The 13,288-nt window shown below is 39.9% G+C and overlaps 1 long non-coding RNA gene across 1 annotated transcript; it reads right to left on the reverse strand.

The window, feature by feature from the left end:
* Window positions 1-11,482: 11,482 nt before the first annotated feature.
* LOC144679377 (uncharacterized) lies at window positions 11,483-13,272 on the reverse strand. The gene is made up of 2 exons (XR_013576340.1): window positions 12,958-13,272; window positions 11,483-11,858 (listed from the first exon to the last, which is right to left on the reverse strand). It is a non-coding gene; the product is annotated as an uncharacterized LOC144679377 (long non-coding RNA).
* Between the last annotated feature and the right edge of the window lie 16 nt (window positions 13,273-13,288).

Genomic DNA, 13,288 nt, shown 5'->3' on the forward strand with positions numbered 1-13,288 from the left:
GTTTTGTTTTATTAAATATTTAAATTGGATTTTATTTCCACTTTTGAACCGCAGAACTCGATAGAAAGCTGGCCATAGTTTCCCCCTAGGGCATTGTTTCAATCTGCTTGGCAGAGACTGTTACAAAACGCGTACCCTAAAATCTCAAACCTATAAAATTCTGACAGGACTAGAGAGGGTAGATGCAAGAAGGACGTTTCTGATGGTGGGAGAGTCCAGGGGTCACAGTCTGAGGATACGGGATAGACCATTTAGGACTGAGATGGGAAGAAATTTCTTCACCCAGAGAGTGGTGAGCCTATGGAATTCATTACCACAGAAAGTAGTTGAGGCCAAAACATTGTATGTTTTCAAGCTCTTGGGATGAAAGAGATCAAAGGATATGGGGAGAAAGTGGGAGCAGGCTATTGAGTTGGATGATCATAATGAATGGCAGAACAGGCTTGAAGGGCCAAATGGTCTGCTCCTAGGTTTTATGATCTGAATTTTTTTCCTTGCCCCAGAATAAATGTTCCCACTGCCTTTGATCTACCCCTTATTTAAGGCAGTTAACTCAAGTCATTAGGTGCCCTGCTTCCTGTGCAACTTAATTCTAGTATGGTCCTTCATTGATGGAGGAAGGAAGTGTTTTGAAACACATCTCACAGCTGGAAGAAAAGTTTCATTACATAAACATGGATGGATGCAAGCAAGCAACTACTTTTGGCACCCCCATTCTTGTGTTCAGGAAGATATGCATTTGAGCTGTGTTTCAATACAGTTGTTGGACAAAAGTAAATGAGTGTAGATCCTTTGAATTTAGATTGTCAATTCTTGGTTGTTGGGTCCATTGGTTCTCAATATATTTCTATGAGACAGTAAGCAGTGTCGTGACAGATTAAATGGAGGTTGTAGAAAATTTTCATAATGAAGGTGGCATTCTATCAAATCAGAAAATGGGAAGTTGCACATTAGGAAAGATGTGTAAATGTATTTACTGACATAACTTGTGTTTGCCCAATTATGTCACCAGCTTATCAGAACAGGGTGATACAGTATGACAAGTGTGAGTATTTCAGTTGCCAAGTAAGACTCTTCACAAATTTCCTTTTAAGATGTAAAAGTTCCTGAAATGCAACACTGTCAAAACAATTTACACCCATCAGATCAATAAGAGTCAAATTCCTTTGCTTAAAGTTAATTTTAATTTATTATTCACTGCTAGATGCTCTTGAATTATGTATTGTGATCAACCTTCTTGACCTGTTGCAGTCAGTGTGGCAAAGATATTCCATGGTGTTAAATAGGTGGTTTCAGGATTTTGACTCAGCAAAGATATGACCTGACCCAAACATCTTGTGACTTGGAAGCATGAGTTCCCAATCACTTTGTTGCCCTTGTCCTGCTAGCTTGCAGTGGTTTGGAAGGCAGTGTCAGATGATTTGGTGAGTTTCTGCAGTGCATAGTGTAGCTAGTTAATACACTGATGGTAAAGGGGATAATTATTTAAGTGTTGTCCATCCATCAAACTGCTTTAACTTGGAGGGTGTTGCAGCTGCTTCCATCGCTATCTTCACTTATTTACATGGTCCAAGTAGAGAGGTTTTGAGGAATTAGATGAGCCCACTGTTCCAGAATATCCAGCTTCTGATCTCTAGTAGCCATGACATTTGGGACTGGCACAAGAGTTTCTTGTCAACAGTGAACCCTAGCATATTGATGGTGGGGCATTCTGATAGTAATGTCAAGAAAGCACTTAGACTCTTATTAGAGATGGGCATTGCCTGGTACTTGTGGCACAAGTGTTAATTATCCAAGCCTTGCTGCATATAAGTAGGAGCTGCTTTATCAGGAATTTTGAATGGAACCAAACATTTTGCATTCATTAGTGGAGAGGTCATTGATGAAGCAGTTGAAGATGATTGGGCCTAGGACACTACCACAAGGAACTGTAACAAAAACAAACTGCTGGTCTCAGCAAGTCAGGCAGACTCTCTGGAGAAAGGTTAACATTTCAAACAATGGCCTTGTGTCAGGACTAAACTGTTGCATCTATTAGGTAGAAACACAGGGAAATGGGAACAAGTTCAACCAGGTAAAGGTGGTGATGTGAATGGGGACTAGTTGGACCTGTATTCAAGGGGATTGAGGTGTAGATAAATTAGAGAAGTCCATGGTGAAAAGGAAGCACTTAGGGGGCAAAAAAAAAAACTGGAGCATTTCAGTCACAGGATGTAAGCAGGAAGAGAATGGACAAGGGGAGAAAATCGACAAGGGGAGAAAATTGAAATGGGAAGAAATTCTGGGCAGAATTTTACTGCCAGTGAGTTTGCAGGCAAAAGGGGCCCATAAAATTCCTCAAATAGCCTTCCCACCAGCCCCAGCCACTCAATTTTATATTCAAATGGATAAGGCCTAAACTGGCCTGATGTTGCCCCAATTAAAGGCCCTTCAGTGGCAAACTAATGACCACTTAAGGACCATTTCCTGCTCTTGAGTGAGGGGTAGAAACCCCATCTCAAGTCAATTAACACTGATTAAATGGTTGTGTATGCCCATAAAAAGCAGAACAAATTCACTCCAGCCAATCAGTAACTTGCCAAAGTTTCATTGACAGAACCTTCCAAAACTGCAACCTCTACCTAGAAGAGCAAGGGCAACTGCCACATGGAAGTATCACCTGCAAGTTCCCCTCACTATAATACAATATTTTTTGGAAACATTGCTATTCCTTCATTACTGGGTCAAAATTCTTGAACTCCCTACCCAACAGCTCTGCACAGACTGTAGTGTTTCAAGGTGCAGCTTACTACCACCTTTGAGGGCATTTAGGGATTGTCTTGTCAATGATGCCCACTAGCCATTGAAAAAAACTGGGTTAAGTGCCATATAACGTACACCACTTTGAATTTCTGTACTTTCCACAAAGTATATAAATGTTACTTATGCAGATTGAATTTAACAGCTGACAGGCCCACCTAATATTGAGCCATGTGAAACAACTAACAGCTGTTGTGTATTGGTTTTATGTCCACTGAATACTTTGAATTTCAACGAGCATAGTGCAGTGATTGTGTTACTGGAATAATATTCCAGAAAACAGCTTCAAATAACTGACAGTTTGAGAATTTGAATTCAGCATAAAATAAATTTGGAAATTTAAAAATTCCATCAGTAAAAAAAGTGACCATAAAGCTGGTTCACCAATGTCCTTTAGGGAAGGAAATCTGTCCTCATCAGGTGTAGGTGACTTCAGCCCAACATCAATGTCTGCCCCCTGGCTTGCTGGGCCACTTCACTCAGCTGCATCAAGCTAAAAATCGGTGGTTCAGGAAGGCAGCCCACCACCAGGGCAACTAGGGATGACCAATAAATTCTGGCCTTGCCAAAAAGCCAAATATCCCAAGAATGAATTGAAAGATATAGGTAGACAACCAAGATTCTCTTTAACTTTGAGACCCCCAAAGCTATTTCAATAGTACAGGTAACAGCAGATTTGGTTAGTTTTCCCTATGCCCCAACACCCTTCTGAAATGTTCAGCAGGAGGAGATAATCTATACTATATTTTAAAAATCGTGATTCTGGCCACATATATTAGAAATGATAAAACAATTAACTGGAGCTTTATGATCTTCTACTCAAAATAACATGATGTATTCAATTCGGACTTAAGAGCAAAGTACATATGCAAGAAACGAAGCCACTGAAATATAAAATTGTGGAAATGGATTTGGAGACTTAAGGTGATAATTCTTCTCCTTTCCATCCTTGGAAAAATTATCAATTTAGTCCACTTAAATTCACTAAATGGATGCTTAGGTGAGGCCATTTTACTGCACTTTTCCAAGTTAAGGCAATAGTTATGTTTTCAGAATTTAAGATGAAACTTTGGAGGTATAATTCTTAAATCTGTGAAAAGATGCAGTACAAGCACATCTGTTAGGGAAACTATCCAGCCCAGCAGCATTCCTCATTTACAATGTTAGAAGCATTGGATATGGCACAATCATTAACAAACCTTCATAACTTGAACACCACCTTAAGGTCAACTATTATAATAAAAAACCCTTAGGAGCATACCTATAATTGATTATTTTGTCATACTAATTTAAAATGTTTCAAAAATGTCCATCATTGTTGCATTTCTGATCCTTGAGCCCATAAGAGTGGTAGCAGCTTAATCAGGATTTTTAAAAAAGCAACACTCTACAGTTACCAAATATAACTCAGCAAAAGCAAGCAGGTGGGAAGGTGAAGAATTCACTACTTAAAATAGCATTACAGCAATAATTGAAGTAACCTACAGATCAGTCACTGGTGAATTACAGGTTATTCACAGCAGTCTGAGATCTATATGACTGCAGAATTTAAAATTGATTTTGACTGACATTGTGGGAACAGGTTCTTGGGTGTGGAGTTGCAGATAGCACAGAAGTGGTGCCAAACTGGTGTGGACCTTCATTTCAGTTTGTAAGTCAATTCCCTACACAAGGGAACATTCTATAAATTCAGGTGCATCAGGTATTAATTGAATAAATGTTACTTTGATACAATTTGACAATGTTGCCAAATAGATATTTTATAAGATTGTAAACATTTCTGATAATCCAAGCTATTTTAGCTTGGGAGTTCCTACAGCTTCACCAATAATTAAAATTGCAGTCAAGGAGATTATAGATTTCTGTTTAGAAAATGTAAACTGATATTCAAAATCAATTGCTGCCACATTTAAGACATTATTCAAGGTCTACATGAGCATCTTAGTGCAATTAGTCTCATTCATTGGTAACCATGTTGTATTAAAACCAGTAGAGTGGAGTGCGGAGGGCTTTTTGTCTTCCTACTGCTTAATTACTTAGCTATACCATTTGATATCAATATGCATTTATATAGTGCCTTTAACGTAGTAAAATGTCCAGATGAACTTCACAGGAGCAGCAATCTTTGACATTACATTAGGGCAGATGACCAGAAGGTTGAAGAGGTAGGTTTCGAAGAGGCAGTGAGGTTTAGGAGGGAATTCTTGAAAATAAGGTTGAGAATTAGAAAATTGTGTTGCTTAACCAGGAGCCAGTGTAGTTTGGTGGTGCAAGTCAGGACAAGGGCATCAAATTTATGGGAGGGTAGAATGTGGGAGACCAGCCAGGAGTGCACTGAAATAACCAAGTTTAGAGGTAACAAAGGAATGGATAAGGGTTTCAGTAGAAGCAAAGCTGAGGCAGGGCAGAGTTGGACAATGCTAGAAATGGAAATTGACCACATCGCTAAGATTGCCAAATATAATTTTACAGTAGAACCACAGAAGCATAGAAAAGTATGCTGTTGTTCCAGAAGTGAAGATTATCTTATTAAAAATTCTTGCCTTTGAATCCTCTCAATCTTGCCCATTACTACCTCCAGTTTGCTTCAGGCTTGACTCCTCCCAAACTTTTTCAGCTTGCCTTACTATGTTCAGCAATTTCTGCACATTTACACTGAGGTCCCTCTGCTCCTGCACCCCTTTTAGAATTGTGCCCTTCATATTGCCTCTCATTCTTTCTCCCAAAATCAGTCACTTCATACTTCTCTGCAATAAACATCATATGCCTATATAAAAGCAAAAAACTACTGTGGATGCTGGAAATCCAAAACAAAAATAGAATTACCTGGAAAAACTCAGCAGGTCTGGCAGCATCGGCGGAGAAGAAAAGAGTTGACGTTTCGAGTCCTCATGACCCTTCCGCAGAACTGAGTAAAGTTAGGAGAGGGGTGAAATATAAGCTGGTTTAAGGTGGGTGGGGGAGGGGAAAAGAGTAGTGGGGGGGGGGGGGGTTGTAGGGACAAGCAAGCAGTGATAGGAGCAGATAATCAAAAGATGTCACAGACAAAAGGAACAAAGACGTGTTAAAGGTGGTGATATTATCTAAGAGAATGTGCTAATTAAGAATTGATCATATGCCTCTTGTCCATTCATTCCACAAACCTGTCGTCTTGGATTTTATCACCATCCTCCTCAGTTCACAATTCTACCAAGTTTCGTGTCATCTACAAATTTTGAAATTGTGCACTGTACATTTAAATCTAGGCCATTAATTATATACCAAAGCAAGGGTCTTATCACCAAACCCTGGGGAACCCCACTATACACCTTCCTCAGACTATTCACTATTACTCTTATTTCCTGTCATTCAACCAGCTTTGTATCCATTTTGCTACTGACTTTTCATCCATAGTCTTCAACTTTGCTAACAAGCTGGTTATGTGGCACTTTATCAAATGCATTTTGGAAGTTCATGTACACCACATCAACTTATGTTTTTTGAGGTCAGAGTTGGACATATTGCTGAAACTTTTCATCTTGCACTCAAGACAAAAGGCAAGAATGCCAAATTTCAATAGGAAAAAAAAGGGTGCAAGTCAGCTCTAATTGGCTGATGCGTCACCATGGAGAAAGCAACAGCGAATTATAGGCTCCAAGCTCCCTAGAAATTTTAAAAAAGCACGAGGTTTGAATATATTCCTTTTGTTTGCAGAGAACAGGCCTATGCATATGTACGTACATCACTTCTAGCAAATGAAAATGAGCCATGTTATGAGCATGACTGAGTATCTTATATTGATTCTTAGTGTAACTATTAGTGCACTCAGAATTGTCCAGCAAGTACTGCCCGATCGTGGAATCACATCCAACATGTTTGTTCTGGGTTATATAAGCATGGGCTGGTTGAGTATAGTCTGTACTCTCCCATTATGAACAACTGGAGGAACATGTTGTTCGATTCAATCAGCCAAATTGTTGGGTGAACAAATGGCTAGGGCCCTATTTACAAGATTGCTGATAAGAACAATCTTACAACCCATGAAGCTATATGAATCCCATTAACTGGTGAAGGTAGGCTTAATGTAGACAGTAATGGAGAAAGGAGAAATCATTAGTATATTCCTCAACTAGCACGTCAAGGAAAGGGAGCATGTTAGACTGCTCCATCTTAAAAATGAATTTGAGCATGGGATGGAACACATTAAAGTGTGAAAGGAAATTCTTGTATATGGTTGCAGATGCAAAGATTGCAAATGCATCACCTATATATCAGAAATATGCATGGGTTAGGGCTCATTCCATCAAAAAAATCTGCTTCGTGCAGAATGTTGAAATGAAATTGTCCAGTGACAGTTAATGTTGACCCAAATTATCATTTCTAAAAGGTTTCCCACCAAGGTTAAACTGACTGGTGTGTGGTTGCTGAGCTTATCCTCACACCCTTGTTTAACAAAAAGGATGTAACATTTGCAATTCTCCAGCACCACCTCTATTCATTGCCACACCAAAACACAGAACTTTCTAACCCAAATAATGTTCTTCATACTTTTTTTTGGTGGGGAGTGGGGTATAATTTAATTTAGATGCTGGAAATCCAGAAAGCGTAAGCTGGCTTGTGCTATACATACTTTATCAAGCAGTTCAGATAAAACTGAATTTCCAAGTATACCACTGAGCTATAGAAAATAGCATAAACACCAGGAGCTGGGAATCTAATTAAAAATAGCTTCTCACATAGCTTCCAGCACAGTGGACAATCTATAAAATAAATGCTGTCTACCTAATCAAGAGGGGGCTTGTGGAAAAGGTTTCTTGACTCCAAATAATTCCTAATGCTGGGCTTAGCTTGATTCTTAAACAGCTATACGCCAAGATTGTCAATTTTTAAATCCATATTGATGTAATAGGATCATGCTAAACCGCTATCAGTTTTTGCATGCCCAATATTGATAGAACCATTATCTTGGTCTCAGAACTAGCCTTACCCCACCCATTTGGAGTACCACCATATTTAAAACAAAAACCATAACCCTAGCAATTTGGCAGCACTTGTGCAAGTTAAGCATTCCAAAGCTATGCCTTTAGAATTGCCATCCCTTGAAATGCTGCATGTCAAAACTCTCTAGCCAAATGCACCATGGAAGTACCTGCATCTCAGACTGAGCCACCACCTTCAAGGACAATTAGGGATAAATAAATACTGGTCTTGCCAACAGTGCCACATCCTGTGAATGAAGAAAGTACACCTGCAAAACGGTAATATGCACCAGCGTATGAAGAGTATTCAACATGCAAAAAAGTATCCTATCAACAGAAACTGAAAGACTGTTTCAGTTTGATCTATTTAACATGTCCATTATTTATAAATAGAGCGGCCTTTTCGTTGGACAAAGGATAACCTGACAGCTTTCAAGTACATATAGAGGACATTGGATATAGGCGAAATTGGACAGAGTGGAGTGAAACAAAAGAAGCTAACTAGGTTGACAGCACAAATAAAGCACCAGTGGAATCCTGTTACACCAATACATACAGTACTTCATTTAAATCAATTCAGCTGGAGGAGCATTAGAAATGCTAATATAGAATTCTACATTGTCAGGCTACAGAAAAAAATATAAAAGCAGATAGTTTAAGAAAAACAACTGGCCTTTAAAAACCTTTGTCTCAGACTGAAAAATATCCAAAATTAAACAAAAAAGCCTGTTACCCAGTGTGCAATTATGAAAAAATGCTGTCGGCTTTAGTCATGATAATAGCCAAAAAAACTTGTGCACAGGCAGAAATTACTTCAACACAACCATTTTCTATTTTATCTCCCATTGCCACTTGCTAGGGTATGGCTCTGCAAGTGTATGCAACGCTTCAGTATCTCATGCAAATATATTAAAAACCTATAAACATTGACAGTAAACAGTGCAAAAGGGATCAAATCTGGGACTTTCCTTGTCCTTGCATTTCACAAGCATTAGATTAGCGCACTTGCTGAGTCAATAGGGAAATTTCCAGCTTCCCTTCATTGTGGAATAGAAGTCAAATAGCTGGCTGTATTTGGTGTACTACCTGGTGGCTAAAATAAATTAAACTAAAACATAGCAAATGCAGCAGAGTTATTCAAACGCAGCACAGTTATGCATTCTTTCCTTTAACAACACCTTGCATTAACAATGATCTGAATGCAACATTTCATTTTATTTATGCCATTTGTAATCCAGGAAGGGGAGGTTTCTAAAACAGCTTATCTTATAATGCCTTCCACTTCTGACTGTTACGGTTTTACTCATTTATTTAGCGGTCATGCTAGACAGCATACCAGACAATGAAGCTTCTGTTCCATACTCCGGAATGCTCTCCCTGTATTCCATGCCTCCCTGCTTCCCTCCTTCAAAACCTACTCCTTTGATCTTGCTTTCATCATGGCCCCAAACCTTTTACTAGCACTGCTTGATGTTCAATTATTTTGTCAAATGCTTTGGGACTTCATTCAAATCAAAGGCACTACATAGGTTGCCTAAAAAAAGTTAAGGTAAACAGCATTTATTCAGGTTGGAGGAAGGAGGAAAGCAGTGCTCCACAATGATCAGTGTTGGGACCACGTTCAGAATTTACTTTAAATGATTTAATCTCATCAAACTGGCATTATAGCTAAAACCTGAGGAAGAACGTAGCACAAGAGGACTGTGCAGTTAAGTGGCAAATGAACTTGTATGCACTTGGGTAGAAAATTTATGACCGACACCTTAGAAAATAAGCCCACGAAGTGAAATAGCCTAGATGTTTTCAAAAAACAAGTGGAATGTGTGAGAGGCAAGGAAATAAAAAGATAGGTTGAAAGGCTGGGATGAAGTAGATGAATTAGGAGAAAAACCAGCAGAGACTTGTGGGGCCAAATGGGTTGTTTCTATACTTATGTATTCTATAGAAGTGCTACTATTTTACATGTATTTTAAAAGCCACATGTATTAAAAGTATTTATTCAATTTGCTGTTAACACAAAACTCTGCTCAGCAAACAACAGCTGCAGGTTAAGAATAGGATAAAATTCAAATGTGCAATTTAGAATACGGACTTCAAAACAGATAAGCAGCATATCAGTTTTTAAAGCTTATTGGTCAACTGGTTAGAGTCTCAGCTTCTCACTGGTATTAAACTACATCAGGTGGCAGTAACTACCCGATAGGTAAAAATAAATGGGGTGCCCAGTAGAACAAGTTAGTACGGACAGAAAATAGTTAATTTAGGTAAATTGTGACAGCATAATTTGAGCATTAGATCATTGAGATCACCAAAAGCAGATTTCACTGGAATGCTTTCACAAGCATTTTTAAACAAGTAGAGAGATTTAGCTAGATCCTGTTGATTTTGGTTCCTTATTTACCCCACTGCTCAAACAAGACTGAATGCTATTTGTATTTGCCATACAAGTTTTGTAAAAGGTCAAAGAAAATCCTATACCTTGCTACAATCATTAACATCTTGTTGTATGAAAATGCTAATACTGTACAGCAACCATCAGTAACTGGACCAGAACAAACTCAAATCTCATTCAATTCCCAGTTTTAGTAAGCAGATCAAGTCAGATAGTGGTTGGAACTGTATAATTAGCTTTAGTGCTAGGGTGCGGTGGGGCAGAGGAGCGATAAATAGTGACAAGTGTCTTGATCAGTTTTGAGTAACCCTGCTGAGAGAAGTAATATATATATATATTAAGGGGAAAGAATCTGGCTTGATTATGTATTCCCTTAATAGTTTAGCACTCTCTGCTTAAACTTGAAGAATTGTTATATAAACATTTGATGCCCAAACTGTCCAGCAAGGAATAAATGCTTTTTCTTTTAGGAGATTCTTGAAATCCATTTGAACGTACAAACAAGGCGCAGCTTAGATAAAAAAAATGAAGTGCCACTAAAATTATACATTTTGGAATAGGGCGTTTTTTCTATTTAAAAAAAATCCTCCTTGCAGTTACTACTCTGCGTGGAGCCACTTTGAACAACGTTTTATGACAACATAAAACTTATACTACACACATTACATTTCATTACAAGAGCCCACATCCAATATTTAAATAGTATGAGTTGTACAAAATTGTACATTTTCATGAAGCAGCTGTATCACGTCCCGGTTTAGAAATACCGTATGATATTTTGGTCTTTCGCCTTAGTGAACAGAACAGATTATAAAACTAAATTGCTGTTTGTATTGATTTTTAAAAAGTCAATTACAATATGCTCAGCTTAAATTCTTAAAATAGTTAGCGAAAGGTGATTGGTACAGCCACCTAAAACAAACATTTGCTATACAATACTACGACAAGGTGGCGAAATGTTTTCTTCTGGCTAACAATCGTGAAAACGGCATCGTTAGTTTTCTATCCCACGGGTAAATGCGGATGACCAGTGGTAGAAAACGAAATAAGTGAATTAGCTACATTTCTTCTTTCCTCACTGGCGGAAAGTTAAAAACTGGTATGTAAAGTGTTTAAAACCGAATTCAAACTGTAAACTTGAGATGAAAAGGCAAAAATAAGTGAATGGAGAGTTCGTCATTGAAAATTCGACACAAGCTATACAAATCGCTCAAAGCATTGCAGTCTGCAAAATTTCCGATCTTGTAAACGTTATTGATGTCAAAAAACCCAAATATTAAAACGATTGGCTTAAATATTCTGGGCCAATATATATTAAAAACCACAAACGCTATTCATATTCATAAACAATTTATTAAGGAGCTTGAAGCATACAGAAATCACCAATATGGCATTTTAAAATGTTAAAAAGGCTACATGTTTAACACACTGGAAGTCGGCAGTCTAAGAATGTATTAACATAAACATTCGGTTTCCGATGACAGGTCATCGACTTGAAACGTTGATTGTTTTCTCCCCACAGATGCTGTCTGTTCCCAGCATTGCGGTTTTACTTAATGGGGAAAGGGGACTGAGTGGAGAGCAGTAGAGAGAGTCGGCGTGGACTCGATGGACAGAATGGCCGCCTCGTGCCGTAACCACTCCCACTACTGCCAGCATTCGCTTTTGTAGAAATATCCGGAACTTCCAATTGAGTTAAATTTTGCCTGCTGACACCCAAAAGGAGTTGTGCAATTAAAATTTTCCTCCAGGCAACTAAAATTCACCCTTTTAAGTACTGCCCATAACATTCTCGACAGTTAACACTCTCCACCCATTTCAGAACTGAATTAATGTCCAGAACCCTGCATTAATATCCAGCCAGCAACACTCCGCCTGCGTTTCAATGTTCCCAGACACAGAGCCGCCAAGCTTCCCCCCTCTCTCTCTCTGCGCCAGGGCCTGGGCACAACAAATATAAATCTTAACCCAATGTACGTCTATATTATTGTAGTATTTTGCCTAACTAAAGCACCAATATTGTCACGCTGAAAGCTCTTCACAGCTATAGGTGTGGCATTATTGCTTAACATCTCTCCCCACACGTGCCTTCTGCGTGTACCGCTTCCAAAGTCCCAGGCCAAAGTTCGATCACCACCCGCACCCCCCGCCCCCAATCATGCGCCAAACAGCAGCCGCTGCGGCTTCCTCCTCGTCGAGCGTCCACTGCGACAAGCCGCTTCCCCTCCCCCCGCGCACAAAAATCACTTTCTGCGCCTGCGTGAACCCATCCCCCCGAACCTTACAAACTGCAACAGCTCACCCTCAACAAGCAGCACTGCGAACTACGGCGCCTGCGCGGTCCCTTCCCCCTCTCCACACCCACCCCTCCCCCTCCTCCTCCCCTCCCGAATCAAACAACAGCTCACTCACTTGCTCGTGGCCACCACAAACTACGGCGCCTGCGTCAGCTCTTCCCCCCCCACCCCTCTCCACTCCAACCCTTGCCTCCAACCTTCACAGCGCCTGCGCGTGCCCTTCCCCCACCACGCCAGCCATCGCCCCCGCACAGCCCGTCAGCCGAAGTACTCAGCGCCTGCGCCTGCCCTTCCCCCCCACACCTCAATTGCAAACATCGCCTCCGCAAACAGCTGCCGCAAGTTACAGCGCCTGCGCGCATTGTCCACCGCCCGAGCCTCCCTAATAAAAATGCAATAGCAAACCGCCTCCTCCGATAAAACTATCGCCTCAAGTATTCATCACACTCCGTTCCCTTTCCCCTCCTCGTCGACACACGAGCAAAATTCGGTGACTTATAAAATTACCAACCTTTTTTTATTAATTGAGCCAACGAACGAACTTTGCATTAAAAATTGTTTTAAAAAAAACTTTGGAAGCGAATTTTATGCTAGGTCTATGCGGCTGAAAGCTATTCTTTGACTCACTGCGGAGCCCCTTCCTTTTCTAGAACATTCCAGTCTCTTCGGAGACGTTACGTCACAGGTTGTGAGGCGCCGCCAATGAATGCCGGGAACTGGCTGTTTGAGCCGCCGTTATCCCTTAAAGCTCACAAAGAATACAAACCATTCAAAAAGGGGGAGGGGGGAAAAAAACATAACCATTGGTAGCATACCCGCGAGAGCCGAGCATTATTTTTTTT

This window comes from Cetorhinus maximus, chromosome 4 (genome assembly GCF_964194155.1).
Source record: "Cetorhinus maximus chromosome 4, sCetMax3.hap1.1, whole genome shotgun sequence".
Taxonomy (NCBI): Eukaryota; Metazoa; Chordata; class Chondrichthyes; order Lamniformes; family Cetorhinidae; genus Cetorhinus; species Cetorhinus maximus.